General features: G+C 38.1%; 1 pseudogene across 1 annotated transcript; it reads left to right on the top strand.

The window, feature by feature from the left end:
- LOC149255157 (chromatin assembly factor 1 subunit FAS1-like) lies at nt 1–27,955 on the top strand (annotated as a pseudogene). Its single transcript, XR_016265497.1, has 13 exons — nt 1–658; nt 895–994; nt 23,898–24,045; nt 24,183–24,306; nt 24,391–24,432; nt 24,852–25,141; nt 25,253–25,630; nt 25,803–25,884; nt 25,965–26,108; nt 26,435–26,863; nt 26,959–27,096; nt 27,224–27,266; nt 27,357–27,955. The product of XR_016265497.1 is annotated as a chromatin assembly factor 1 subunit FAS1-like (transcript).
- The last annotated feature ends 44 nt before the right edge of the window (nt 27,956–27,999 follow it).

Raw genomic sequence — 27,999 nt, 5'->3', positions numbered from 1 at the left:
ATGAAACTGGATTCGTTGCCTTTGAAATCTTGTACCATTAAATCAGATGTAAATCCCTGTACTGGAGCCACACAATTTAAGAAATCGGGCGACTTAAATGAGCCTAAAGCTTCTGAAGAGCAATACGTTTTATGCACCGATGACATTATGATGACCCCTATAAACCCCAACGGTCCTGTAAAGGCATCTGGTAGCAGCGACAGTAAAATAAAGGTTTCATCCGCGTCACGTACACCTTCAACGAAAAAAGGATCGAAGAGAAAGCGTTCTTTATTTTTGGAAACCTTAGATTCAGAGTCTAAAGCAGCTCGTGTTCGCCAATTTGAGCAGGAAATTTCTTCACTGTTCCAGTATTTCAGTGAAGGGTTTGAAAAATATAGCTCTGAAGGCTCTGATGAAATCGTGGATATGGGGAGCAACACTACCAATGTGATTGTTGCACGATTTCTGGAAGAAAGTAGGCTTCCATACTCAAAACTAGTGCAGCAGATTTGAGAAGTTGAAGGACAAAATAGATCAAAATGGAGGAGCAGAGATCAGACTGGCAGCTGTAAGAAGTTCAGTGCTGCTTATTGGACAACGTCCTTTCTATGGCATTCCAAAAGCAGATGCTGATGTTCTCGAAGATGAATCTGAAACTTGTCTATGGTGCTGGGAGGTAAAACACAAGTTATAGTTATCTCATTCTTTCATTTGTTTTCAAATTTTATAAACAATTGAAGGTTCAGTTCATTGAAATGCTTTTGAACAGTAGTACATCATGCCAATGCAAGATTTTGCATTGCTGAACTGAATATAGCTGCTTTGCTGTTGTCAAATCCGTTTTATTTCTTCAACTATTTTTTTTCACACATGAAGGCCCGAACTAAATATATTTGATCTTTCCCATGATAGGTTAAGGACACAAAGCTGTTGCCTAAGTCACATCGTGATCTTGTCAGTATTCGCCGCCGATGTCGAAAAAAGATCCATGAACGCATCACTGCTCTTTCAGGTTGATAATGACTCCTAGTATTGTTTCTTATTTTGATCGTTGCCCTCCTACCTGTCTAGCTTTATGCTTTTTATTTTTCCTTTTCAAGAGATGCCTTTCAGATTGCTGCTTTCCAATTTGTGCTTCTTGCATTTTATTTTTTTATTTTTTAATCAAGTACCTGGTTTCCAACCCATAGCAAAGGGTAGGATCCTCAGGGCCCAAGGCTGTTTAACCAGGCCCAAAGCTATTATAATAATATACTTGATATAAGCTTAATATGTCATTTGCGAGAATTGAATGTAGATGTGAAGGATTGACAATCATTACTTTCAGCCACAAAGATAAACCCAATTCACAGTGCTTCTTGTACTTATGAATTCCATTAACTTATATTGGGCATATTTGAACTTATTTTTTTTCTTATTTCCAATAAATTTATGTTCATACTGAGACGGAGCTGAAGTATATTACATAATCCAGATCTTTTCTCTGCTTGTTTCCATGTGCTTTGTTCCCCTTTGCAATTTTGGATAATGATATTACATTTCAATTTAAATAAACAATGGATGCTTTAATCGAGATGTGGATAAGGAGATCCTCCCAATCCGGTTAATTGCTTTGTGAAGTGATTTGGTGGATCGTTGATTAGGACAACACCTTTTATTTCTGTTTCTTTAATGCCACTAACAATTCCGTTTGAAATCAGTTTTTGTGATTGTTGGAGGCCTTTTAGCAGGCCTTTGGGCTGTATCTTTATTGGCATGATGAGTTATCAGATGTAATCCATTTATTTGTAGTAATGCAAATGTACGTTTCTTTTAAATTCCTTAGAAAAAATGATGGATGTTAAGTCATATGACAGGAGGAAACTAGACATGGAGGACATGGAAATACAAGTATCTAACACGGGAATATTTTCCAGGTTAGATAATTGTATTTCTATCTCCCTTATGTCAGGTCAAATACTTGTATTTCTATTTCTCCATGTATGTATGTGTACACAGGTTTTATAAATGTTTCATTTGTATTTGTAGCTCTCTCTCATATATATATCAAAAAAGAAATTGAAAATGCATTCTGTAGGTGATGTGACAACATCAAAATTCCAAAATTTTCCTCGTCCTTTTCCAACTCTTCTACTTGATATGCTTCTAGACTGTGCTTTCAAAGTTGTATCGGATACCAAAAAAAAATTCTTAACAAGGCCATAAAGGAGCCTTCTTGAGACTCAAATAATGTAGAAAACTAAATGAAGATATTGGTTTGACGAGCAGCTAGGGAATCATCCTTGAATTCCTCCAAAACAATAGAATTTGAAGAAAGATTAAATGCCACTTTCAAAAGTGTATCCACCAAGAGATTGTGTTCTCTATAAATATAAATAAAGGAGATATCATGAAATAAGTTTATGATTTCCTTAAGTTGATTTGCTAAGTCCTTATGTCCCAAGCTTAGTACTTATGAGGATCCTTGTGTCCCTTTAATAACAAGATTTGAATTCCCAAAAACTTGAAGACTTAATATATTCTTTGTTGTTGCAATTTTGAGTAAAGAAAATAAAGCATTGAATTCACCCATGTTATTAGTGCTTTTCTTTACTATGATTGTCAGAGAAAAACATTGCAAATTTGATCTTGAAACGATGACCCCTCTCTAGTATGGATTCATCGAAAAAGCCCCAAGGATGAGAATGGTCAATGATTGGGCCTATAGAATTACGTCCAGTCAAATGTGAAGCATTGTGCTTATGAGGGTTGATCCATGATAACAAATGTAAGGGCACCATATAAACACCATATAAGGAGTTATATACTTGCCCTTGAATATACTTATGTTGTGTGCCCCTGAAATCACCCCCATCACCACAAAAGGAATGATATGATTCTTTTTCATTGTTGATTGCTCCATGAAAGATTTGTAGTAAGATTCTATTGTTAGTTGTTCCCACAAAGACATAGAGTTGATATGTGCTTCCACTTAATGCTAAACTTGTCATGTGATGAGACAATTTACAAAAAGATGTGTAGGGTCTTCATGGCACAATTACAAAACCCCAAATCTTTGAAAATCCTATGAATCATCTGGGACCAAGTTAGTACTTGGTTTTGTAGTATCAACCAAATAGGAGAATGCATTTTAAGAGAGCTTTAGACTTTCATAACTCTTTGAACCACTATTTTATCTTGATCTACACATTTGCTTTTAGGGATTGAGAACCCAATTTTGCAATATAATTTCCTTTAGAGAGATTGAAGACCTAGACTAACTCATTGTTTCCTACCTTGATCTTGATGTGCACATTGTTTAATTGAGTAACATAACATCCTCATATGTCTTGACCATACCCAAAAATAACATCTCTAGTAGTATGTACCCTATTACCATATTTGATTGGTCAGGCCAGATGCAACCCTACCATTGAAAATGCTAGAAATATTGCTCTTTATTGATTAGATGAATTAGGAGTCTTTTGTTGAGATTTTATCCAATCCCATATGGTCCTTGGAGATATTTATTTGGCTATCATAATATCCCTCCATAAGTTGTTCCTTGTTATAAAAATCCTCTAAGTTTTACTTGCTAGTGCCTTCCCAAAATCAAAGATATTTTTAAGTCATCACCATCTTTCTTCTTAGGGAGTGTTAGCTAATTAGATGGGAACCCATATCTTTTGTAGAACTCTTCCATAATTAATTGAATACCATCTTTTGAATCCTATTTAGAATGTGTTTTGGAGTAAGTGCCATAAGATGCTAGTCTACTGGGATAGCCTTTGGAACAAAGTTTATGAGAATGAGTTGAACCCCTTACGAAAGAAATTGATTGCACCAAAAAATAAATTTGGCTCTCCACTCTTGTCTATAACCATTTCCAATTTGTGATGCTATATTTGTTGGGTTTGATGTTATAGCCTAGATATTTGAACCCTTCATTTAATGAGTGAGTTTGATAATCAAATATCTCCACAACTTGTCTTTTGTCCTCATCAACATAATTGGGAATATAGATAGATGATTTCTCTAAATTCACTAACATCCTTGTGGCATTATAAAAGTTCTTATAATTTCATTAAGACACTTTCCTTTACAAATGTTATAACAATAGAAGAGAAAAACATCATCTGCAAAGAGTGGATGAGTAATAGAGATAGCTCTTCTCATTGTAATCACTTGAATTAGACGAGAATATTTGGCTTTGATTATAAGTTTGCCAAGACACTCAATAATAAGCAGAAACAAATATGGGGAAAGTGAGCATCCTTGTTGACAACCTCTAGAAGGCCTAAAGAGCTTCCAACCAACGAGTTTTAATTAATATTGAGAATGAAGAAGACATAACTCACCCTGTTACCCAATCACCATCCAAATATTAAACCCAATATGTAATAGCAGATTTTTTAAAAAAGTCCAAGATACTTGAGCATTAGCTTTAGAAAGATACAATTTCAACACAGCAATGGGTCTTTCCTTTGTTCTGATTAGATGAACCCCTTCTTGAGCAGACTTGATTTCCTCATTTATCAACTTTCCTCTTTGGAACCCAAATTGTTGCATAGAGATCACTTTTGAGAGCAATGGCTTCACGTGTACAACAATAATCTTAGCCATAATCTTATAGATACTATTACACCATGATATAGGTTGAAAATCCTCGAAATTTATTAGACAATCTACCTTGGGGATAAATGCTATAAAGGTAGAATTGAAACTACTTGGCATCCTCCTTGAAAATTGAACTTGTTCAATGCCTCTTAGTAGATCAACATCCACTATATCATACAAATCTTCAAAGAACTCTATAGTCCATTTATTGAACCTCGAACTCTTACCTTTCTAAAATGTTTTTATGATACCTAGCAGTGTCTCAAAAGTCATAGGTTGAAATAATGCCTTGTTCTCCTCCACAACTTTAGGAAATGCCTCCAAAATTTTTAGCATGGATCATATATGCTCACGGATATGAGCTTTGAATAAATGGCTAAAGTGATTAATCCCCAAATCCCTTTATTGAATGCCCCTTGTCATTGACCAAATCCAAAATAGTATTAAAATTCTTCCCTTGGTTGGTGTACTTTTGAAAATACTTAGTAGTTTGGTCTTTGACCTCGAGCCATAGGGCCTTGCTTTCCAACCTCCATTCCCTTTCCTCATCTAATAAGAACTTAACCTGTTGCTTTTCTAATACTCCAAGATGTGACATTTGTTCAGTTGAAATACCCCACTAAAATCAAATGTGGCCAATTCAACTTCAATTTCCTTGAGTTGTAAAGTCCTTTTTCCTCATATCTTTGGCCCAAGAAGTCACCTTTTCCTTTAAGGGTCTTTAGGTTGTGTGAAAATTGCATACAAGTCGAGGATTAAATCATTGAACTAAAGGGAGCCCATGATGACTTAACCAAGTTTTTGAACTCCTCTTCCCCCTAATGGTGAAGATATTTGAATGGAAAAGTTGTAATGTACTCAACCACCTCTTTTTGTTGTTGGGGTGGCCAGGTATGGGAAATTATCCAATTTCCCTTTGAAGTCACCACAATAACCACATTATGATAAAAATAATAATATGCCTTGCAAATGATGCTAACCATATTTTGTTTTATATGATATACACACAAAACTTCATTTAAATCAAGCATGTAGAGTAACATACACAACCACAACGTTATAATTCACGACATTAAAACATAACAACATGGCATTTAACATAAAATAATGAACAAAGTATATATCTTTTTAATGTCCAATGATTGGTTGCAGGCTTGGGAGGGATGTTCCTCCTAGTTGTAGACTCTAACGCTCTAGCTCTTTCAATATTGGGTCACTTTTGAGCTGGGGCTATGACTCCACAAGGGAAAAAGGCTTATCTAAAGCCATCCATGGTACATAACTAGTGCCAAACATGATCAAGGCCAAGGTACTAAACTCCAATAGCACTCCAACCTACAATCCCTCATTCTCCATTAGTTTGCACAACCCAAGGTAGTGTGCCCCCTTCTTTGCCTTTACAGTCTCTTAGGTTGCACCACTACCTTTCTAGGGCTTCAACATAGGTCAACCAAGAATTCTTAGGACCTTGTGGTTCCAGGTGCCCTCAAGGGTCTCCAGGTACCCTTGAGGCCCCACACATGGATATCTATTTGTTATATTCTTTAAACCCAATTACAAATTTATTGTCTCAACAAATAATCATAGATCTAAAATAAACAAAGCTTTCTAATTTCATTTGTAACAACTATTTTGGGTTTTTAATTAAATAAACAACAAAAGCAAAAATACTCGAAACTAATCACATGAAATAGAGAATAACATAGATATACCTGGAAACCCTAGTGTGGGGAATACCAACAAAGGTTGGGCTTCTTATTCAACTTCATAAGAAGTGTTTTATTATACAAGAATTAGCTTTGACAAATACCCAATAAAAGATCTTAGGCCCTTCTCTCTCACTCGAATCTTCTATGACTTGCATGTGTGACCCAACATAAAACTTCTATGTACAAAGAAACTCAACCTCTCAACAAATCTCACTTTGCCTTAATCTTGCTCCAACTAGCCCAATTTAGCCTTTTCTCACTTTCATTGCCAAATATTGCACTCCATTGAATCCCAGCTTGTGCTAAATCAAATGTGTATCTCCTTTGGCTCAAACCTCCTATTAAAAAAGATCAAACCTTAATCTCAAGCGAAATCTCTAATTTCAATGTTTGAAATTAGATCTCAACTCATTGAGATCAATGGCTACGACTTGCTTTGTCATTGAATTATTTTCCCTTTTATAAAAAGGTACTCTGAAATTAAATTAAATTGTTGTCTAAAGTCTTCATTTAGGAAATACAATAATAAGTTATTGTAGGAGATAATTAAGGTTGCTTGTTGCATGTCATGGAACTTGATTCATGCAAAATCACCTTCCAAGCTACAATTTCAACGTTCCCTCTTAGTGAGGAAGGTGTTCTATACAATGTGCAACTTATCCCTAAAGAATACAAAATTTCCTTGAGAATCAAAGTTGTATCAAATAGCCTCCAAGGTCAAGATCAACTCGACCTCTTGCTGTAGTGACTTCGACTTCCCATTGTAGATTCGAAATTCTGTCTCACTACAATTGTTGCAATTGTTGTTGCTCCTCCTAGAGACTTCTATCTCCCTTGAATATCCTTCTCTTCCTCTTTGCTTGCTTTTCCTTGATCATTAGGGCTAATGAGACGCCCTAATTGACCTTCACTTGCTTTTCCTTCTCTCTTTCCTTTAATATAGAACTAAAGATAGATCTAGTGCAGAAACCCTAACTCCGACTTTCACAAGAGAGATAGATCTAGCCCAAGCACTTTGACTTCTTCGACTTCCTCTTCTTCATACCCTCTTCTTTGACTTCTTCTCTTCCTCTTCTTTGCTTAGAATGAGATGAGTGAGTGTGTCTAATGGAGGACGAGTTCCTCTCTATATATAGGCTCTTCCAAGGGTAGACGTGACTCTTCATGTAGGCCGACTTGACAGTTCCTTAGGCTGACTTGATCTTGGAGGTATTTTGACACTTTAAAGACAAAATAAAATCTTCTTTACAAGATACAATGTGCTCATAGGGTATTCAATATATGACAATGACTCTTTAACCTAGGACAAACCCCAGAAGCACTCAATGGGTGCTTGCCCTATAAAATAAGAGAACTTGAGCATGAAACCCATGCTCCATTAATAATTTCTTTTCATTTTATTATTTACAAGAATACATTTCATACTTATGAAGACTGGACCTAGTTACACATTTTTCAATAGTGTGTTCACTACAAAACAAATGTTTGGCATGGTGTTGACCATATACATGAGAGGCAAATCAATTGTCTATACAAGGTTGGGTCCACTGCCTTTGATTTGGAAGTATTGATCTTCTTCCAGTTGTTCACAAGTGGTGTAGTCATGTGTATGCAATCCTCCATCTTGAAATGCTCGAAGATTTTAATTGTGTATTTCCTTGGTCCAAGGAAAATCTCTCCCTCTCTGCCACACCTCCAACCTCAAAAAGTAGTGCATCAACCCCAAATCCTTCATCTCGAACTCTTCTACAAGATTTTGCTTGCAATGCACTATGAGCTCCTTAGATCTTGGGAGAAACAGGTCATCAACACACAACACCAATATGAGAGGCTCACCCTTCACCTGAATGCAATATTGGTTTGGGCCTGCCTCACTCTTGGTGAAGCCCATGCTTTGCAAACAAGTGTGTTGGTATTGAGATCTATAAACCAGTGGAATGAAAGAATTAGTATATGCAAGCAACAAACTCATGTGCATTCTTATAAATAATTAAAATTGATATTAAAAATTTCAAAACTCCCTTTTAGTTGGTAGGTGAACTGTTAGAAACCCAAAATTGAGAATTTGTAACTTTGTGGCACCAGACCACTCACTGAGTGGTGAACTTGTTGCCTATCACTTTGGAATATCATCTCTAAAAATTGGAGGCCTCATTCGACTCATTGTTCAAATCACTGAGAATTGTAGATGGAAGACACACACTTTGCATCTGCCCAAGTTCAGAGTATATGTCTCCCACAATGCTCACACATAATTCTGCAAGAATAAATTATAAACACATGAAGCCACCTTATGAAAACAATCCATCCACAAGCACTTGAGTTGGTTATATGTAAATGACTCCCAATAATGCCTTGTTAAGTGCCATTCAACATTAATTGACATGTTATATTTCCATAATGGTCCACTGAACTAGTGTTCTTCCACCTCTGTGGAGTTTGTGATCATTGATTTACATCAATTGCGGATGGCAGAATGCTCTCTTTCACCATTTCCACCTAGAGCATTGTTTTTAGTCTTTGCTTTTCGTTGCTTAGAGCCAATGGCTCACAACTTTCAGTAATCTAGTAACTGTTAATGCTATGTTGTTGCTCTTAAATCATTTTTTCAAATTGTTTCTTGGTCACTATCAGTTCATTTGTTTGAAGATGAATTTCCACATACTTGAGCTATTTTGTTGCTAAAATATAGATTTTTTGATGCCTTCAATATTGGACTTGGAAGCTTAAGCAAAACTATTATATACCATCTGATAGCTGCTTTCTAGCATTTGTTGATGTTTTCTGAATATTCTGTACAATAGCAGGCTTAGTACTAAACAGTTCAGGGCTGTTATATTTTTTTGGCCTCAGATGGTGTGCTAAAATATGTCTAAATTCTTTGCACTAGAATTATGAGTGAAGACTCCTGCATAACTCCTTGCTTCAGAAATTGCCCATTCCTCATATGCTTTATATGTTGTATCATGCTTTACATCAAGCTGAACAGATAAGCCATTGTAATTATCTTTGCCACAACTTCTACAATTTGCATCCTTTGCTTCACAAACTTTCATCAATCAATGTTTATAAGCAATCCAAATGCCACCTATCAAACTGTGACACTTTCAAGGACCATCCCTAGCATACTTTATTCTCATTAACTTCCATGCTCTACAAATATCCTTTACAGACTCATACCAAGCATTCTCTATTTGGTTATCTATGATATTTGAGGCTTGAGATATAGCACGATTAGGCCCCAAAACCTGTAATTTTAGCCTCTATCATTTACATACTAAATTCACAATGAATCTAGTAAATTAGGTGCTTAAAGATGGTGATGATCACTTGTATAGTAATGATGGTGATGATCATACTTTCCTCGGTAAAGCAATCATGGCTGTGTTGTTGATGTTTTTGGAGAGTTAAATCATGAGGATCAGTAATACTTTCTTCAATATTTGCAGGTGAGGATCTGTTATGATGTAACACTGGATTTGGAGAAAATGTAATTCTGGTCTTACAGTCACCATTTCCAATACTAATGTTATTATCGGATCTGATTTCCTTGACATGATTGCTCAACCTCTTCTTCAATAGTTGAAAGCAAGGATCTCTTATTGGGAGTGAATGAGACAACCATACCACCTTATTATCTGACAAGATATTTGGTCTTATGATAGGTCATCTTGAAGCAATTCCTTATTAGTGCCATGATAAAGTTTGCAATCTTCCTTGGAAGCTGCCACATGAATATTTGAATTAGGCCTCAATGCCACAATAACATTAAACCTAATCGATACGTGACCAATATGCTCTCTAACATTACTCAGAGACAAGGAATTATAGAATCATCATGAAAACGATTGTTATTATTATTGCCACTGTGATTACTTGCCAAGTTGTCTCTCACAGAACTGAGCTTGCATTTTAGAGAGCATATAACATCCCTGCATCATTGAGCCCAATCCGCTGTTGCAATGAATACAACTTTGGTTGTTTCTTCCATGTTGGGGCTTATCTTTGGGCTACAACATAAACATTATATTGCCATCATTAATGTTGTAACATGATGCAGGAGCATTCGACCACCCTTAATCAAAAGTCAAAGTCAGAGCTATGGAGGAGGAGACGTGGACAATCATGTAAACTAGGAGCAATTTTTTGTTAAAAACGAGCTAATTTGATGGAATTGATAAGTCTTGAGAAGACTTAATTTAATGTAATTATCTGCCATGTATGTGAATAGAGAGATTTAGGTGATTTGTGAGAGGAAATCATGGATTTGAGATGATCCACGCTTATGTAATTTCCTATATAAAGAGAGTCTGTATTGTGAGATAGAGAGCATAGACAGAGAGTGAGAATACAATGTAATCGATAGAGAAATTGTGACTAAGGCTGAAATGCCTTAGACTGTAATTGATTCTGTATAATATAAATATATTTGTTATGTGGATTTCGTGTGTTTGGTTACCAATAGTTAGATGTCTGTGTTGAATAAGTGAAATTCCATGTTGCAGGATTGTTGATCGACCATCGATCACTATAAGGATCGATGGCGATCCAACGTTAATATGATATATGTGTGTGAGGGCTTAAACAAAGTGTGGCAGAGTTAATTTGGGTGGAAATGCGAATTCCATCATAAGCGAACAAGCGCAGAGGGAGGTCATCAGATCATTTAGATTGACGGATATTAATGGCAGAAGAAGAATGGCGGAGGAATAGATCGCGAGGGATAGAAGATTACGAATTTCTTGATCGTGGCTGAAGCTTCAGACTAAATCCTAGTTGTCGATCTCATTTTCAAACACTTATGACACAATCAACTATGGCTGTTAAGCTGTTTGGTAAGCTAGTTGAAGACCCACAGGCCGTAGATTTGATGACCTTGTATATCCAACGGGTATCGGGTCATAAAGTGATCAGATGTTAATCTCAGAATGGACCCGAACATTTATAGATTAAGGATTTATAATCTTTATCGGCTCTGTAAGGTTGGGTAAACGTCGTGCAAGATTCCCGTGCAATATCACTATTGACCGTTGGTTCAAGTGTGCTTTGATCAACGATGGGGGATGACCGATTAGTTTCACATCACAATATTTCATGAGTGGATGAATGTTGGCCTTGAGAAAATGCGATTTGCGATGCTTGGGTGTATCATCAACCGTCGGATTGAATGGTAAGATCGATAGTGGAGATTGAAGTTGATAAGGCTTGGGCCTGAGTGGACCTGAGAAGTTTATCGATGCGAGTTTATTTTATTTGGGGTCCGGTCTTGTGCGTTTGGAGTGGGACCAATGTTTGTTGGCGGATTATGTGTTAAAGCGCTGTTTGGTGATTGGTCGGGTTTTGTTAAAATCCACCAATGCAAAGGCTTTCGATTTGTATAGGTAGGCCATAACCCACAGCTTCACGTAAGGTTATTATGAAAATTAGGGAAATTTCCTTTAGGCGATTTTTCCTGCATCAAGTGGTATCAGAGTAGGGAAAGGTTTCTTGCGAAAAAGAAGATTTTGCATGCAAAAGGAGGAGGTATAGTTATGTTGAAGACTGGAGAGTTTATGATCTTTGTACTGTTGATAGTGGCAGTAGAAGGTGAGAAAACTTGCAACAGCCTAGAGCATGAAATGCTCATATGGTTCCACAGAAGAGAGAACCAGAGAGATGCCAAAAGATGAAGCTCGAGGAGAGAAGCTTGGTGAGGTATCATGTAGCATAGAAGACTGTTATTGCAGAGGTTTTGTTGCAGCTCACATAAAGATCATGAAGGCAGTTCCACTGAGGAAGTGGGTAGAATTGTTATGGGATTATGTTAGAGTCCAACCATAATCCTCTTATGGATGTAATAGGATCAAGACATAGTTATAGTTAAGTAAAGAGTCAATAAAGCCCATATTAATAATTGTAAGTGGTTGACTCGCATTTAAAGAAGGGACCACAATTAGTTGTAAATGGGCCATGGTATTAGATAGATGGTATTAATAAGAACCATGGTATTGACCCATGGTATTACATGTATGAATCTTATTTAAATGATAGAGACTTCCCTTGAGGAGTATCGTGTCTTATTTTTGTAATTGAGCCCAACTTTATTGGAGGTTGCCCCCTCGAAGAGGCAAGTGAACATTGCTTTTTGAATAATAAAATACTTCCTATTATTTCTTATTGTTCTGTGTTTTGGGTATATTTTTTTCGCATTTTTGATATTTTGGTATCTTCTTGCAGGTTAAGAGCATAACAACTGGTATCAGAGCACTTTCTAGGGCCAGTGGGATATCCAATTTTTAGCATTTTTTTTTTTGGGCTAGAGATGTGTTCCAGCGTCTTTAGACCATGAGATCTGTCGTTGAGCGCATACAACTACGGATTTGGGGAGGCATGCATGCAGGAAATACAAGAGGTGGTCACGCTTGTTGACTTCCTTTGTAACCCTTGTGGGTACCCCTTCGAGTAGTAGCGCATTAGACAAAACTGTGCACAGACTGTCTTCCAAGTACCCTCTGGGTATACTAGAAGCCCCCTAGGCTCTCTTGAAGCCTCACCATAGATAAACTGTCGGTCGTCTTGCTACTACAGTACACCGAGAACAACACTCAAGGAGATTACTCGCGCGTACGATAGGGTAGTTGGGTTGTACGGCTAAGGGTACAGTTGATCCTCCTTGGTTAGTGCCCTAAAAGATTGGGTCGAGTACTACTGTCAGACCCTTATGTATATTGTGATCTGTAGCACCTGACACTCCTTGTGACCATAGTTCCTGTGTCTCTCTTTGGATCATGCATCATCAGATCTAGCGGGTGGGGTTCTGTCGCAGCAACAACAATCGGTTCCGCCATTCAGATCTATCCGATCTGCCATTCAGATCCATCAGATCCGCCAATCATATCTATTAAATCCGCCATCCAGATCTAGCAGTTTGGGTTCTGTAGCAGTTGCAACAATCAAATCCGCCATTCAGATCTAGCAGCAAGGGTTCGATCACTGCCACATTCCTACTCATACTCTGCAGTGGAGGGTTTGCCCATAGATCTGACTATTTGTGCGGGCTCCTATACTTGGGTGTGATTCCCGTAGGACTTTGGGCAACATTGACTTTTTTGGGATTAGCCCATAAGAATCAGGATGACGAGCTGAGCAAGGTGGTACCATTCAATTGTTAGTGCCAAATTTTTTTTCCGACAGTCCCAAATTTTAGTACATCGGAGTGGTGCATGGTACAAACTAGAGCTCAAGCAATGGCCAATGAGAAGATTGACAACTTGGAATCAACATTGAACGAGGTACTGTTGTCGTTGAAGACCTTAGTTAACACACTCTCAAAGGGCAAGATGGAGGAATGCGAGGAGGCATATAACGAAAACATTAAGGGCGAGTCTAGCCATTCTCTTCACCTCTTTGGCAACCACTGACAATCTCAGATGCGACCACCCAAGTTGGACATGTATAGATTTGATGGCTCTCATCTAACCACATGGATAGCACAAATGGAGCAATATTTCACACTAAATCACATCAGAGATGATGCGACTCTGCTTAGTGTGGGTAGCATGTACTTGGACAATGAAAGATGACAATGGCGGCAGTGGCATCAATGTTGCTATGGAAGGCCCGTGACTTGGCAGACATTCACAAAAGCTCTTATGGATCGCTTTGACTATGAATCTAATTTTTTGGGTCGTCTCCCTAAGCTTTGACAGACAGGAACAATGAACGAATATATTACAACCTTTGAAGCCTTAGCTTTCCACACAGGAGGTCTACAAGATGAGTTCTACTTGGAATGTTTTGTCAATGGTCTCAAAGAAGCCATACAAGCCCACGTTCGACTGCAACACCCTATCTCATGGCTGCATGCTTGTAGGATAGCTCGTGAAGTAGAACATGCGTTAGTGGCCCAGTCCAATCGCCCAAATTTCATAGCCAAGGGTTGCCCCACCCAGGCTCAAAGCACTACCCAAACACTCAAGGTTCAAAATGTGTCACCAGCGGAAGTGGCAGAAAGAAGAAAGCAAGGATTGTGTTACTACTGTGATGAGAAATACTCCCCTTGGCATAAATGCAAGGAGCCCAAATTCTTTCAAATTGATGTTACTGATCATAGTTCATCGGAGGAAGCCCCACCACTGGAGGAACTAGAGGAGGAAGACGTGGACAACTAGCCAGACAATGTACCTGAAAAACCAGTTATCTCGTTGTATGCTTTGGTAGGGATTTATTCTCCCCAAACTCTCAAAATTAGAGGTTTTATTAAGCATCGCTTGGTAGTAGTCTTGATTGATAGTGGCAGTACACATAACTTTATCCATCAAAGAGTCGGGGAAGCAGTGCATTGTTTTGTCAAAGCAGTTTCTAACTTCCAGGTCCAAATTGCTGATGGGGGGACAATAAAATGTGAATGCCGCTACGAAAATGTCAAACTTCAAATGGGGGATTATTAGTTAAAGACCCACATGTTTGCCATAAACGTGGGAGGGTGCGACATTGTCCTAGGTGCTGAATGGCTTCGCACACTTGGCTCAATCACAATGGATTTCCAGGAGTTATATATGAGCTTTAAGCAGAACAACCACACACATACCCTCTGTGGCCTCCAGGCGGGTGATCCCTCTATGCTCACATAGGATGGAAAAATTGTTAAAAAGGGCCACCATGGAGTTATAGCCCAATTTAATGCCATCCAGGTCTTCGAACCCACTTCTCTTCATATTCATCTTGAGATGCAACAAATCTTAAACAACCATCTTGCTAGTCTTTGACAAGCCTCATGAGCTACCACCCTCGAGAGCGGAACATGATCATAACATTACTTTGGTCCCAGGGGCCCAACCACCAAATGTGCGCCCATATAGATATCCGTTTGCCCAAAAGAATGAAATTGAAAAAATCATCAAGGAACTCTTGGAAGCAGGCGTCATTTGTCCCAACATTAGTCCTTATTCATTACCTATGGTCATGGTGCTCAAGAAAGAGGGGGAATGGCATATGTGTCTAGACTTCAGGGCCCTCAACAAGTTGGCGGTCAAAGATAAATTCTCCATCCCAGTTGTCAATGATTTGTTGGATGAACTAAATGGGGCTCAATTCTTTACTAAGCTCGACCTTCGCTTGGGCTATCACCAAATTCGCATGAAAGAATTAGACATTCCAAAGATTGCTTTCCGAACTCATGAAGGCCATTATGAGTTCTTGGTCATGCCATTTGGTCTTTGTAATACCCCCTCCACTTTTCAGAGCCTTATGAACCACCTGCTCAAACCATATCTCAGAAAATTTGTCCTTGTTTTCTTTGATGATATCCTCATCTATAGCTGCACCTAGGCCACACATCTTCAGCATGTAGATTTGCTCTTACAATTGCTCTGGAAGCATAAATTATTTGTCAAGATGTCCAAGTGCTCTTTTGGCATGGAAGAAGTTGAGTATTTGGGCCACATTGTGGGCCGTGAAGGTGTCGGGGTGGACCTCAAAAAGATCCAGGCAATGCAGGATTGGCCTCAACCAAAGACCTTGAAGAGCTTGAGAGGATTTTTAGGTCTCACAGGCTACTATCGCAAATTTGTTTGCAATTATGGTCGCATTGCTAGACCCATCACTCAATTCCTCAAGAAAAATTCATTTCTTTGGAATGATGAAGCACAACAGGCCTTTATAGCTCTCAAACATGCCATGTGTTCCACTCCTGTATTAGCACTAGCAGACTTCAACAAATCTTTTGTGATTGAATGTGATGCTTCAGGTACGGGTATTGGCACGGTCTTAATGCAAGAAGGTCGAACCTTGGCCTTCACTAGCCAACAACTAAGTGAGAAAATTTTGGGACAATCTACCTATGAGAAGGAGATGATGGCCATCTTACATGCAGTAGATACTTGGCGACCATACTTATTGGGGCGACGTTTCCAAATCCACACAGACCATCAAAGCCTTAAATATTTTTTGGAGCAACGCCTATCCTCGCCACAACAAAATAAATGGCTTGCCAAAATGCTGGGATATGATTATGAGATAATTTACAAGAAAGGGTGCGAAAATATCGTAGCAGATGCGTTATCACACCAATTTGAGGAGGAAAGCACCTTGCTCGCAATCTCCCTTCCCATTCTAGAATGGATTGAAGAGGCTCGCAAGGAATAGTTTTCACATTTTTAGCTCTCCCAACTCATTAATCAATTGCAGGTGGATCCAAATTCCACAACGGGCTGCTCTTGGCAAGATGGGATTCTTCGCTACAAGGACAAAGTTGTCATATTAGCAACATCCACGTTGAAAAGCCGCATTTTGGCGGAGTTGCACTCATCTCCCACTGCAGGACATTCAGGCTTTCAGAAGACTTATGCTCGCACTCGACGATCATTCTTTTGGATAGGCATGAAAAATGACATTCTTGCTTTTGTAGCTGAGTGCGACGTTTGTTAGCGCCACAAAGGAGAAACAATCAAATCCTTTGGCACATTACAGCCATTGCCCATCCCGACCTCAATTTGGACGGAGGTTTCTATGGATTTCATTACGGGTCTTCCAAAATCAGGAAACAAGTTTGTCATCATGGTGGTTGTGGACAGACTTTCTAAGTATGCTCATTTTTGCGCCCTACCCCACCTTTTTACACCAACTTTGGTCGCTCAATCTTTCATGGACCAGATCTTCAAATTACATGGCATGCCCACTTCCATTGTGTCTGATCGTGACCCGATCTTCACCAGTAACTTTTGGCAGGAACTCTTTAGGCTACAAGGTACCCAACTTCAACTCAGTACTTCCTATCATCCACAAATTGATGGTCAAACTGAAGCAATCAACAAATGTTTGGAGACCTACCTTAGGTGTTTCACTTCAGAAAAGCAACACCTATGGGTACAGTGGTTACCTCTAGTCGAATGGTGGTATAACACCAACTACCATGCCACCACCAAAATGACTCCATATGAAGCAGTTTATGGTCAACTCCCTCCTTCCCCTACTTCTTATCTTAAGGGATGCTCGAAGGTACAAGCAGTGGATTAGCTCCTATAGAACTGCACAACCATGCTGGCCCACCTTAGAGAGAATCTTCATCAAGCCCAAAATTGCATGAAGCAACAGGTAGATCAACATCGCTCAGAACGCCAATTTCAAGAAGGGGATTAGGTATTTTTGAGGTTGCAACCATATAAACAAACATCACTCAAAGACAAGGATTGTCAGAAATTATCTCCAAAATTCTACGGACTGTATCAAGTACTTCAACGCATTGGAGAAGTCGCCTACAAGCTAGCTTTGCCACCCACTACCAAAATCCATCCAGTCTTCCATGTCTCATGCCTCAAGAAAGTGAATGGGAACCATTGCCGAATTCAAACCAGTCTACCGGAATTGGATGAAGAAGGGTCAATTTGGCTCCAACCTGAACAGTTTCTTGACACATGAGAACGACATCTGCGTGGCCGCACGATCAAGGAAGTCCTCGTCAAGTGGAAAGACACCTCTTTGGAAGATGCGACTTGGGAACCAACCACTATCCTTCAGCAATTTCCATAGCTTTAGCCTTGAGGACAAGGCTATTTTTATTGGGGAGGGCATGTTAGGGTCCAACCCTAACCCCCTTATGGATGTAATAAGATCGAGGCATAGTTATAGTGAAGTAAAGAGTCAATGAAGCCCATATTAATAATTGTAAGTGGTTGACCTGCATTTAAATAAGGGACCACATTTAGTTGTAAATGGGCCATGGTATTAGATAGATGGTATTAATAAGAACCATGGTATTGACCCATGGTATTGCATGTATGAATCCTATATAAAGGATAGAGACTCCCCTCGAGGAGTATTGTGTCTTATTATTGTAATTGAGCCCAGCTCTATTGGAGGTTGCCCCTTCGAAGAGGCAAGTGAACATTGCTTTTTGAATAATAAAATACTTGCTGTTATTTTTTATTGTTTTGTGTTTTGGGTATATTTCTTCGCATATTTGGTATTCTGGTATCTTCTTGCAGGTTAAGAGCATAACAGATTGAGAAGCATATGACCAGGCAGTTATAAATTTTTGTGCCTCGGGAGTCTGAGGCAAGAGCATTTGACCACCCTTAATCAAAAGTCAAAGTCAGAGCTATGGGGGAGGAGACGTGGACAATCATGTAAACCGGGAGCAATTTTATGTTAAAAACGAGTTGGTTTGATGGAATTGATAAGTCTCGAGAAGACTTAATTTAATGTAATTATCTGCCATGTATGCGAATAGAGATATTTAGGCGATTTGTGAGAGGAAATTGTGGATCTGAGATGATCCATGCTTATGTAATTTCCTATATAAAGAGAGTCTGTATTGTGAGATAGAGAGCATAGACAGAGAGTGAGAATACAATGTAATCGATAGAGAAATTGTGACTAAGGCTGAAATGCCTTAGACTGTAATTGATTTTGTATAATATAAATATATTTGGTATGTGGATTTCGTGTGTCTGGTTACCAATAGTTAGATGTCTGTGTTGAATAAGTGAAATTCCATGACTAATACGATATATGTGTGTGAGGGCTTAAACAGAGTGTGGCAAGAGTTAATTTGGGTGGAAATGCGAATTCCATCATAAGCAAACGAGTGTAGAGGGACTCGTTGGATCGTTTAGATCAACGGATATTAATGGCAGAAGAAGAATGGCGGAGGAATAGATCGCGGGGGATAGAAGAGTACGATTTTCTTGGTTGTGGCAGCATCGGAATCTGCCAAGTAATCATTGGTTGCAATGTTGGATATCCTACAGGCTTCAAGCTCTGATTGAAATTGACAAAAGATCTATCTCAAAATAAAAATTGCTTGGAGAGGTCCAGAAAAGTACTCAAGTCTGCTATAATGCTAATACAGGGTTGTAGTTTTCAAGTTATTATTCATCCTGCTCACAATGTGGAAAGTTGCATAGTCCACGTCTTTGAAGTTATCATGTATCTTTCCCCTTAAAAAGGTCTCAAATTTTATGAATCAGACAATATGGATACTTCATTTGCACAATGGCTATTTACATGTGCATCAATGAAGATTTTGTTAAACACACAGAGCAATGATGGTGTAGCAAAGAGATTTCAACATGGTTTCTGTATGTGTTTTGCACAACCTACAAATAGCAACAAGTGCAACTGAAAGTTAATTCAAACTTCAAAACACATAAATGATTTGGTGATATATTCCATGCCTAATGCAAAGATTGTCATGAGGAAAGCCTATTGGATATTTAGACTTGCCTTTCATTGTTTAAAAATAAACTAAAAAATCTGACTGTTAAAATCTTGGACATGTTACAATTGATATCAGAGCGAGGTTACAACACTAATGGCTGTATGTGCTCAAATATAGAGATGATAATATGAAAACACTGACATGCACAATTTCGGGGTGTTTAAATGGCTTGTTATTGTCATATGGATGTTGATCAAATCTCTTATTATGCATTCCTTGATGAGGTCTTCAATCAAGTGAGCCTTTGTATGATGACTTCTTTGGAACTATGGCATATGCTTTCCTTAGCTTCTACTTTCCCTTGCAGTCATAGCAGGGGAAATGGTTCTTGGTTTGAAGCTTGTTTTGTTTTATAACAAATCATACCTTCAAGTAATATTAACAACCGTACCTCTGTGCTATGGGTTGAGGTGTGATGTGTTTACAGTTCTGACTCCATTCTATTCACTTGCTTTACTTGGTAAAGCCAGAAAAAGAAATAAAAAGTAATATTAACATCCCTACCTATGTGCTATGGGTTGAGGTATGATGTGTTGACAGATCTGAGTTCATTCTATTCACTTTCTTTACTTTGTAAAGCCAGAAAAAGAAAAAAAAAAGACTTCAGTTTGCTAGAGAAAACATGTAGCTCTTGAAAGCTCCAGTAACATTAGAGTTGCATGTTATTCTGAAGGTACACTTACATGTCAAAAGGCGGTGCTGCTATAATTGGTACACACCATTTATTGTAGATAGATCATAAACATCTATTTAGATGAGCTGCCTTAGTGTTATTTCTCTTTGAGATAGTCCTGCTAACCTCATAATGACAATGGCAATAGTCAATAAGGGAATATAAGAGGATAAGTAATGAGTTTGTCCATGTTACATGGACTATCCTGCAGGAACATTTTGGAGAGAGGCTTGACATACCTGATTTAGACTCTAGAGCTTCAGTTCTTATCGAGCCACAAAGCCAAATACGAGTGTACACATTTTGGCATTTTCACAATGAATTTGTACCTCAATATTTATGTCTCTAGCCTGCCTGAAGGCTGCACTGGTCCTGTGCCAAAACTCTGTGTTGACAGATCTGAGTTCATTCTATTCACTTTCTTTACTTTGTAAAGCCAGAAAAAGAAAAAAAAAAAAGACTTCAGTTTGCTAGAGAAAACATGCAGCTCCTGAAAGCTCCAGTAACATTGGAGTAGCATGTTATTCTTAAGGTACACTTACATGTCAAAAGGCGGTGCTGCTATAATTGGTACACACCATTTATTGTAGATAGATCATAAACATCCATTTAGATGAGCTGCCTTAGTGTTATTTCTCTTTGAGATAGTCCTGCTAACCTCATAATGACGATGGCAATAGTCAATAAGGGAATATAAGAGGATAAGTAATGAGTTTGTTCATGTTACATGGACTACCTGCAGGAACATTTTGGAGAGAGGCTTGACATACCCGATTTAGACTCTAGAGCTTGAGTTCTTATCGAGCCACAAAGCCAAATACGAGTGTACACATTCTGGCATTTTTCACAATGAATTTGTACCTCAATATTTATGTCTCTAGCCTGCCTGAAGGCTGCACTGGTCCTGTGCCAAAAACTCTGTACTTGGTAAATCATTGCCTATGATTAACTTTCTATGGTATTAACCCAACCACTTTCAAATTTCTTTGTGTGAGTCAGGAATACTCTGAATCGGCTCAACTAAATCCTCTTTGAAGCTTGTTCAATCTGCCACTGCTCAATTTACTCATAATAAACTGTTAAAGTAGATTGTCTTCCTTTGCACATCTCACAGTACTCCATATGGCCACTTAATTCCAATATCTCTGTTTTGAACCAGCAATAATCGAAACCAATCATTGGATTATCAATGACACCATTGAAGTGGGAAGCAAGCATTTCTTGCAAGTTTGGTTATTGATAGTTGAGATTAGTACACAGTTTTATTGCTGTTAAACATTTAAATTGTGAACTCACCTGTAGTTCCTCAACCTTATTTGCGTCTTCTTCCTGATTTGCAATGCTTTTCATACTTGAACTCATGGTGAAATTTATTACATGGTTTTCAAATGGTGAACAACAAAAGGATACGGTGGACAAATTGTTGCACAAGTATTTGACCAGAATGATGAATGGCAGCAGATTCAAGTATTTGTTGTTGGGAAGAAGAAAGTTGTTTCCTCTGTTCTCACAGAATTAAATAAAGACAATAATAAAATTATGGAAATGGTTCAAGTACATTATTATTATGTTATGATGGGAGTTAGTTCTTGGATGACGCATGAAGATGTAAGCATGTAAATTTTTTTGATATGTATATATGGTTAGAGGTAGCAAGTGTAGGAGCCACACCCATAATCTACATGATTTTGAATCTTTGACTGATTGTCAAAGTGCAAGGCACTCTTATCAGTTCACCTGTTAATGTACTTAATTAACCCAGAGCCACAGATAATTCTAAAGCTCCTAGAATGGTGCAGGAAATGAAATTTCCTTTGGAAACGTTAGACATTAACTTGGCAGCATAATTGATTTTGACTTAAAGAAACCATAAATCATGTTGTTAGGAGCTATAAAAAGTGAGTTAGCAAGTGGCAAATATGTAAAACTCTCAAACATTTTTGTTAAAAGAATTCTTGACAGCTTCACAATATACTGCTCTTTAATTAGGTATAAGGAAGGGTTGGCCATTGGACAGGCTCAAAATACATATAAAAAGATAAAGAAAATAGGGGATGACTTGGGTGTCCTTTCAAAAAATTGAAAGGCTCCTTTTTATGGCCATGCTGGTATGGCCAGCGAAGTAGAATCAATCTTGAATGACTTGAAGCAAGTGGTTAAAGCTAAATTTTCAAATTTCTTATGCTATGATAGCATGGGCATGTAAAAAAAAGGACTGGCAGACTTATCTAAGCCATTGAATATTGCCAAAAATGTGGACCTTAAAGTTTCTCACCAATCAATTTTCATATAATTATGTCCCCTGGCTACCACCTGTAACAGGCTTCTAAATATATTATTACAAATTCCGATGCCCTTTTTGTTAAATCCTTAGTCATAATGTAGGAAGTGAAGGCAGGGTGTTATAACTTTCTCTATTCAATCAGCATTTATAGCTGCAAGAGCTGCTGTGCCTTACTACCTCTTTGATTGTTTACTAGGATAATATTGGAGAGAGACATTGATATGATGATCACAAGGCAAAGGCATACTCTATTTTTTGTGAATCGATGAGCATTACATTTGCTTGTTTAGAACATGTAATTTGAGGATATAAATATGCTTGTGTTTCTCAATATTATTTATTTTAACAATCTTGGAGACATCCAATGCAAGAATGGCTGAATAAACTACTGTGGAAAAATTGGCACAAACAATGGAACCAACAGTATTGTGACTGGCATTGAAGATGCCACATTTATTGCAAGCCTTCAAGGCCTCTTGTAAGGGAGTTGCAAAGGATTCCTAAGTGAGTGAAGAGTCTTGTTGAAATATTACCACATCAGGAGGTAAATGAAGAGGCAACTTTCCTTTTGATGTGTTATTGCTTCTTCTGGCAAGTGTGATTTTTGTACCATTATTTCAAAAGATTCTCGGTGGTATGTATAAAAATAGTGATAGAAATGAATACTTTTTGAGTATTGATGTAGATTGATGAAGTGTGCATTTTCCATTCCACAATGTCCTTGGCAGAAAATGATCTTTATTATATTCCATGTTGGTTTCTGGTTAATCTACTAACTTCACATATATTATTATTGGATGTTTTATGCTTCATTTAACATGTAACTGTTTGAGTATTTGTATGCTTTGTATGGCTGCATTTTGCTCTCTGAGAAGTATACGAGCACATAAGAAATCTAAAATTAATACAGTTGATGATAATAATGAGCTAAAGACGAATTTTATGCTCATGGCATTTAAAATATATACATTGTGAAGGGATGCCATTAGTTTTTCAAATATATGTTCAAGCACTATAACGGGCAACCAAAATGAGCAAAGATCATTTTGATATCTACCAAGGAGTTTTGAGGGAAGATCATGATGCTATTACTCATCACAACCTGAAAGTCAGTTCTCTAGATGGTCCTTAGTAGGAAAGGAAGTTTGGCATAGATAAGAGTTTTTGAAAATCAAGCAACTGTGCAAAGGCATCATGCACCAGTCTCATGTTAGGGTAAATTTCAGTTTTCAACAATTCCCCACCATTTCGATCAGTATACTCCTGTCTTAAAAGGAAATAGTGTCAAATTCTGTGATTTTTGATGGTGAAGACTAGCATTCAATGAATTTCTAACTTCTCTCTACACAGCTGGAAGAAATTGGGTAATTATTTCTTATGCCAAAAGTCAAGGCAAAAAAATAGGCCCTGCAGTGTTGAGAAGCTAACTATCTTCTTTTTGATGCTTGCAAACAGCAATGCTATCAGCGTTGTCATCACTGGAATCACAAGAAAGTGGGAATATAGATGTAGCTAAGGCTGAGGAATTGCTTGCTAAAGCTGATGATGAGATGAGCATTCGTGCTATGGTTGCAGACTTGCTTCAGAAAAATCATGCTCAGATGTATGATTCTCAATCACATGTTTATGCATTGAATCAATTTACTTGGATGCTGTTAGAACTTAGATTTACCAATTTGGATATGTACTGCTAGTTGAAGATGTTCAATGTTGCCAACATGTTTATGCTTATTGATGTAGAATGGTCAAGCAAGCCAAGCTGAAGGAGAAAGAGGCAATTAAGGAGAAAGAAAGAAATGAACGAAAGAGTGAGATGGAACAGAAACGGTTGGAACGGGAACTGAAAAGGGAGAAGATTCAACAGGTTAGTTGAATATTTATTAAAGAGTCACAAGCTTTAAAAGCTAGGGGTTGGAGGTTTTACTAACATTTCTTATTGCAATTCTAGGAAAGGGAACAAGCCCGTGCTCAGAAAGAAGCTATCATTCAAGTAAGATTTTCAGGCCACACTGCTTTCTTTGATTATGTCTTGAAATAGATTTGCATTATTTTTAATCCAGATGCCCATGCAAATGTGAAAGTGGGAAATTGGCTATGTTGATTTTCTTTTTAGATTATTAAAATTGTGAGGACATGTTACGCCTATGTTAAGTTTATCACGCCATTTATTTATTTGATTTCACCAATATATTTCCCAATTTTTTGAGTCTTCTACTTCTGTAGTATATGTGGAATATGGTTTTACATGAAATTACAGTCAAACTCAAATTCAAGCAGGAAACATTTTTTCCCAAGTGGCATGAGAAAAGAAAAGCTAAGATTTATACAACTCTGATGGGAAACACTTTACTCTGCATTCCATGATGGCACCATATATAGTTGATAACATTGTTAGTTGTCTTGAACCAGGAGAGGGAAAAGAAACGGCAACAAGAAGAGGCAGAAAAAGAACAGAAACGGCGTGAAAAGGAAGAAGCTGAGATGAAAAAGCAACTTGCATTACAAAAACAGGCCACACTCATGGACCGATTTCTTCACAGTAAAAAAGATGCAATTAACACTCAAACAGTGCCTGCTGTATCAGATGAAGCAACTCATAATTCTTTGCAGAAAAATGCACAGATTTGCAGTGGTGTTATGATGTCAATGGATCAAATGTTACTGCAAGCAGCAGAGACAGAGACGGGGGATCTTCTAAGGTTGCTGTTATAGCTTTTTATAAATATGTGAAATGGGGCATGGATATGTTGTATTCTTTTTAGATTCTAAGTACTTTTAGTTGAATGGCTTTGATTGTTTGGTGTGCTCAGGTCCCACCTGGAAGCTTGGCACAAAAGTAATTGGCGAATTTCTGCACAAAGGCATCTAAGTTGGGGTATCCGGCGTAAACCCAAAGTTGCATTGTTCAATGAACTTCGTTTGCAGGGGGCATCTGCTGAAGCTGAAGCCCTGGCAAAAGTGCAATCCTCTACAAGCAAAAAGCGAACTTATAGTGATGTTGAAGATCATGAGTTCATGGCAAAGAACCTTGCAAATGACTGGGAAGAAGTTTTGGGTGATAGTTTGCCTGGCAATAATGGAAATACCACTGCACAAAGAGAAACTAGGCTTCATAGCAAGAGAAGAAAGCTTTTGCAGTTTGATCACAGCTACAGACCTGCTTATTATGGAACCTTCTCAAAGAAAAGGTGATGACACTTTGCACAGTTTCAAGGCTTTTTATTATTAGAAACAGGTAGTGTTTTAACTTTGATAGACCATGATGAGGAACATATGAAACAACTGGAAGCTCATGTAGTCTTAATCCTGCAGTAGGCAAGAGGGAAAGATTCTGGTTCTGACTCTTTGGTTTTGATGCAGTGATGGCGTTAGGCCCCGCAATCCTTTCAGGAAGGACTCTTCTTTGGACTATGAGAATGATAGTGATGAAGAATGGGAAGAGGTACTCATCACTAAATTATTTTGGTAAGAGTATTTGTCAATATTTTGGTGAGCTTTTCTTACTCTGTTAAATATCTTCAGGAAGATCCTGGTGAAAGCCTTTCTGACTGCGACAAGGATGATGAGGAAGAAAAGATTGAGGCTGAGACAGAGAAGTTTAAATCTGAAGAAGATGATGATAGTGATGGATTTTTTGTACCCGATGGATATCTTTCTGAAGATGAGGTAAACTCTAGAGAAAAAATTGTCTGAGGAGGCTCTTTAATCATGAGTGCATAAAAACCCTTTGCTATCGTTTTAGCATTTCTTGTTGCAATATCCGAGTTTTCTTGGGAAGTAATTAAGGTTTCATCTCGTTGCTGGAATGATCTCAAAAGCAGGGTTATTATGGAAGTAGGTATATAATTTGAAGGCAACCATTTAATTCCTTTGGGGATGTATATAGTTGATATATTTGTTGGCCTTGATGACTCCTAGTAACATTTCAAATTTTGCACCTATATTTTCCATCCCAAGGTATGAGAATGATTTCGTGTCTTGTGCATGAACAGGGTGTCTGTTTGGATGACATTGAATCAGATATGGAAGAAGATATACAAGAGGATATACCCCCCAATAGCGTGTCCCAAAATGGTGACAATAACCAATGGCTAGAAACTGAGTCTGAGTGGCATGCATTTGAGCGGCAGCAAAAGGTCCTAGAAAATGCAACAGAACAAGCCTTGCGGTCAAATCATGTTTTCATCATAACAAATCTGCATAATATGAATAGTGATCACTCTCCTCCGGAGCCAAATCCTAGGCATAGACTGGAACAAATTTGCTTACAAGCTCTGCGAATTCAGATTTGTTTGCCAGAAATAATTATTGAGCTGCCTTCTGAACATCCAACAGAGGCAAACACTAAAGAGGGACGGGAGCCTTCTAAACGACAAAAGAAAAACTGCAATATTATTCCAGACTCAGACATACCTGAACTGGTGAGTAATCTTGCTTTCCCATATGAAGGATTTATGATTGGGGTTTCGTAGACTTTACTCCATCTCATATCTCTCCTGATATATGTTTTCTTCAGATTCGTACTATCCAGTCCTCTACCCAAGGCATGAATAAGATAGTTGAGTCTCTGCTTAACAAATTTCCTAGCATACCAAAGAAGCAGTTGAAAAGCAAAATTCGTGAAATATCGGATTTTGTAGAAAACCGTTGGCAGGTTTGTGTAATTGCTTCTCCCAACACCTGTGAATTTACCTGTACTAGCTGCATACTGGCATTAGCTGAATTTCGAGTTTTACTTATATTTAGTTATTAAATTGTCGAATGCTTGTGTCTTATTCCAGGTCAAAAAGGAGGTCCTTGAAAAATTGGGTATGTTGCTTCCAGGTGAGTGTTATGTCCAGTAGATGAACGCTCTAAACTTAAACTGTGGTCCATTTGCCAGTTCTCATTCCCTAGTGCTCATCTATCATGCAGGGCAAGCCTTGGAAGTGACAAGTAAACCAACACTAAATGCTTTGGAAGTGACAAAGACTCCAATACTAAAGGCTTCCGAAGTGACAGATACTCCAACAAGGAAAATTAAGGGTATTACAACATACTTCTCAAAGCGATGTTTACCTCCTGAAGCAGCTGGATCGAATGTGCAGTCTTCTCCTGATGGTTCTGAAAAGCAAAAGAATATGCTGCCTGCGATGATGGAAGAGTGCAAAGTAAAGATGCCGTAGCGTAGCTAAGTTATGGAGCTGCTCGTACTATGTAACTGTGTTAAATTTTTCGTTTAGAGGTTCCAATTTTTTCATGTACAAAGGAATTTCGAATGGGCCATAGGGAAGCATCATACCCCATGCATGGATGAAAAATTAACGGTTATTGTCCTTTATTACCGAGGCGCCCATGAGTCCAAGAACCAGTCTCTGGTCATATGAGGCTTGGAAAGTGGCTGGATCGAGGCATTTGGAAAGTGGGTGGATATTAGCCCGTATCACAGTAATCTATTCATTGAGTTTTTGGTTATATTTTGTTCTTTTTGTACAATTTGAAATTTGCGGTGAAAGAAAATAGTTATGGCGTAATCTCTGCTGCAGGTTGTGCTTGATTTTGTATTGAAGAATTTAGA

Source organism: Pinus tabuliformis, chromosome 7 (assembly GCF_031772625.1).
Source record: "Pinus tabuliformis cultivar Carrire ecotype Pingquan chromosome 7, CPIR1, whole genome shotgun sequence".
In the NCBI taxonomy this organism is placed as follows: Eukaryota; Viridiplantae; Streptophyta; class Pinopsida; order Pinales; family Pinaceae; genus Pinus; species Pinus tabuliformis.
The sequence above is the reverse complement of the archived record's forward strand: the minus strand, read 5'-3'. Positions and strand labels throughout refer to the sequence as shown.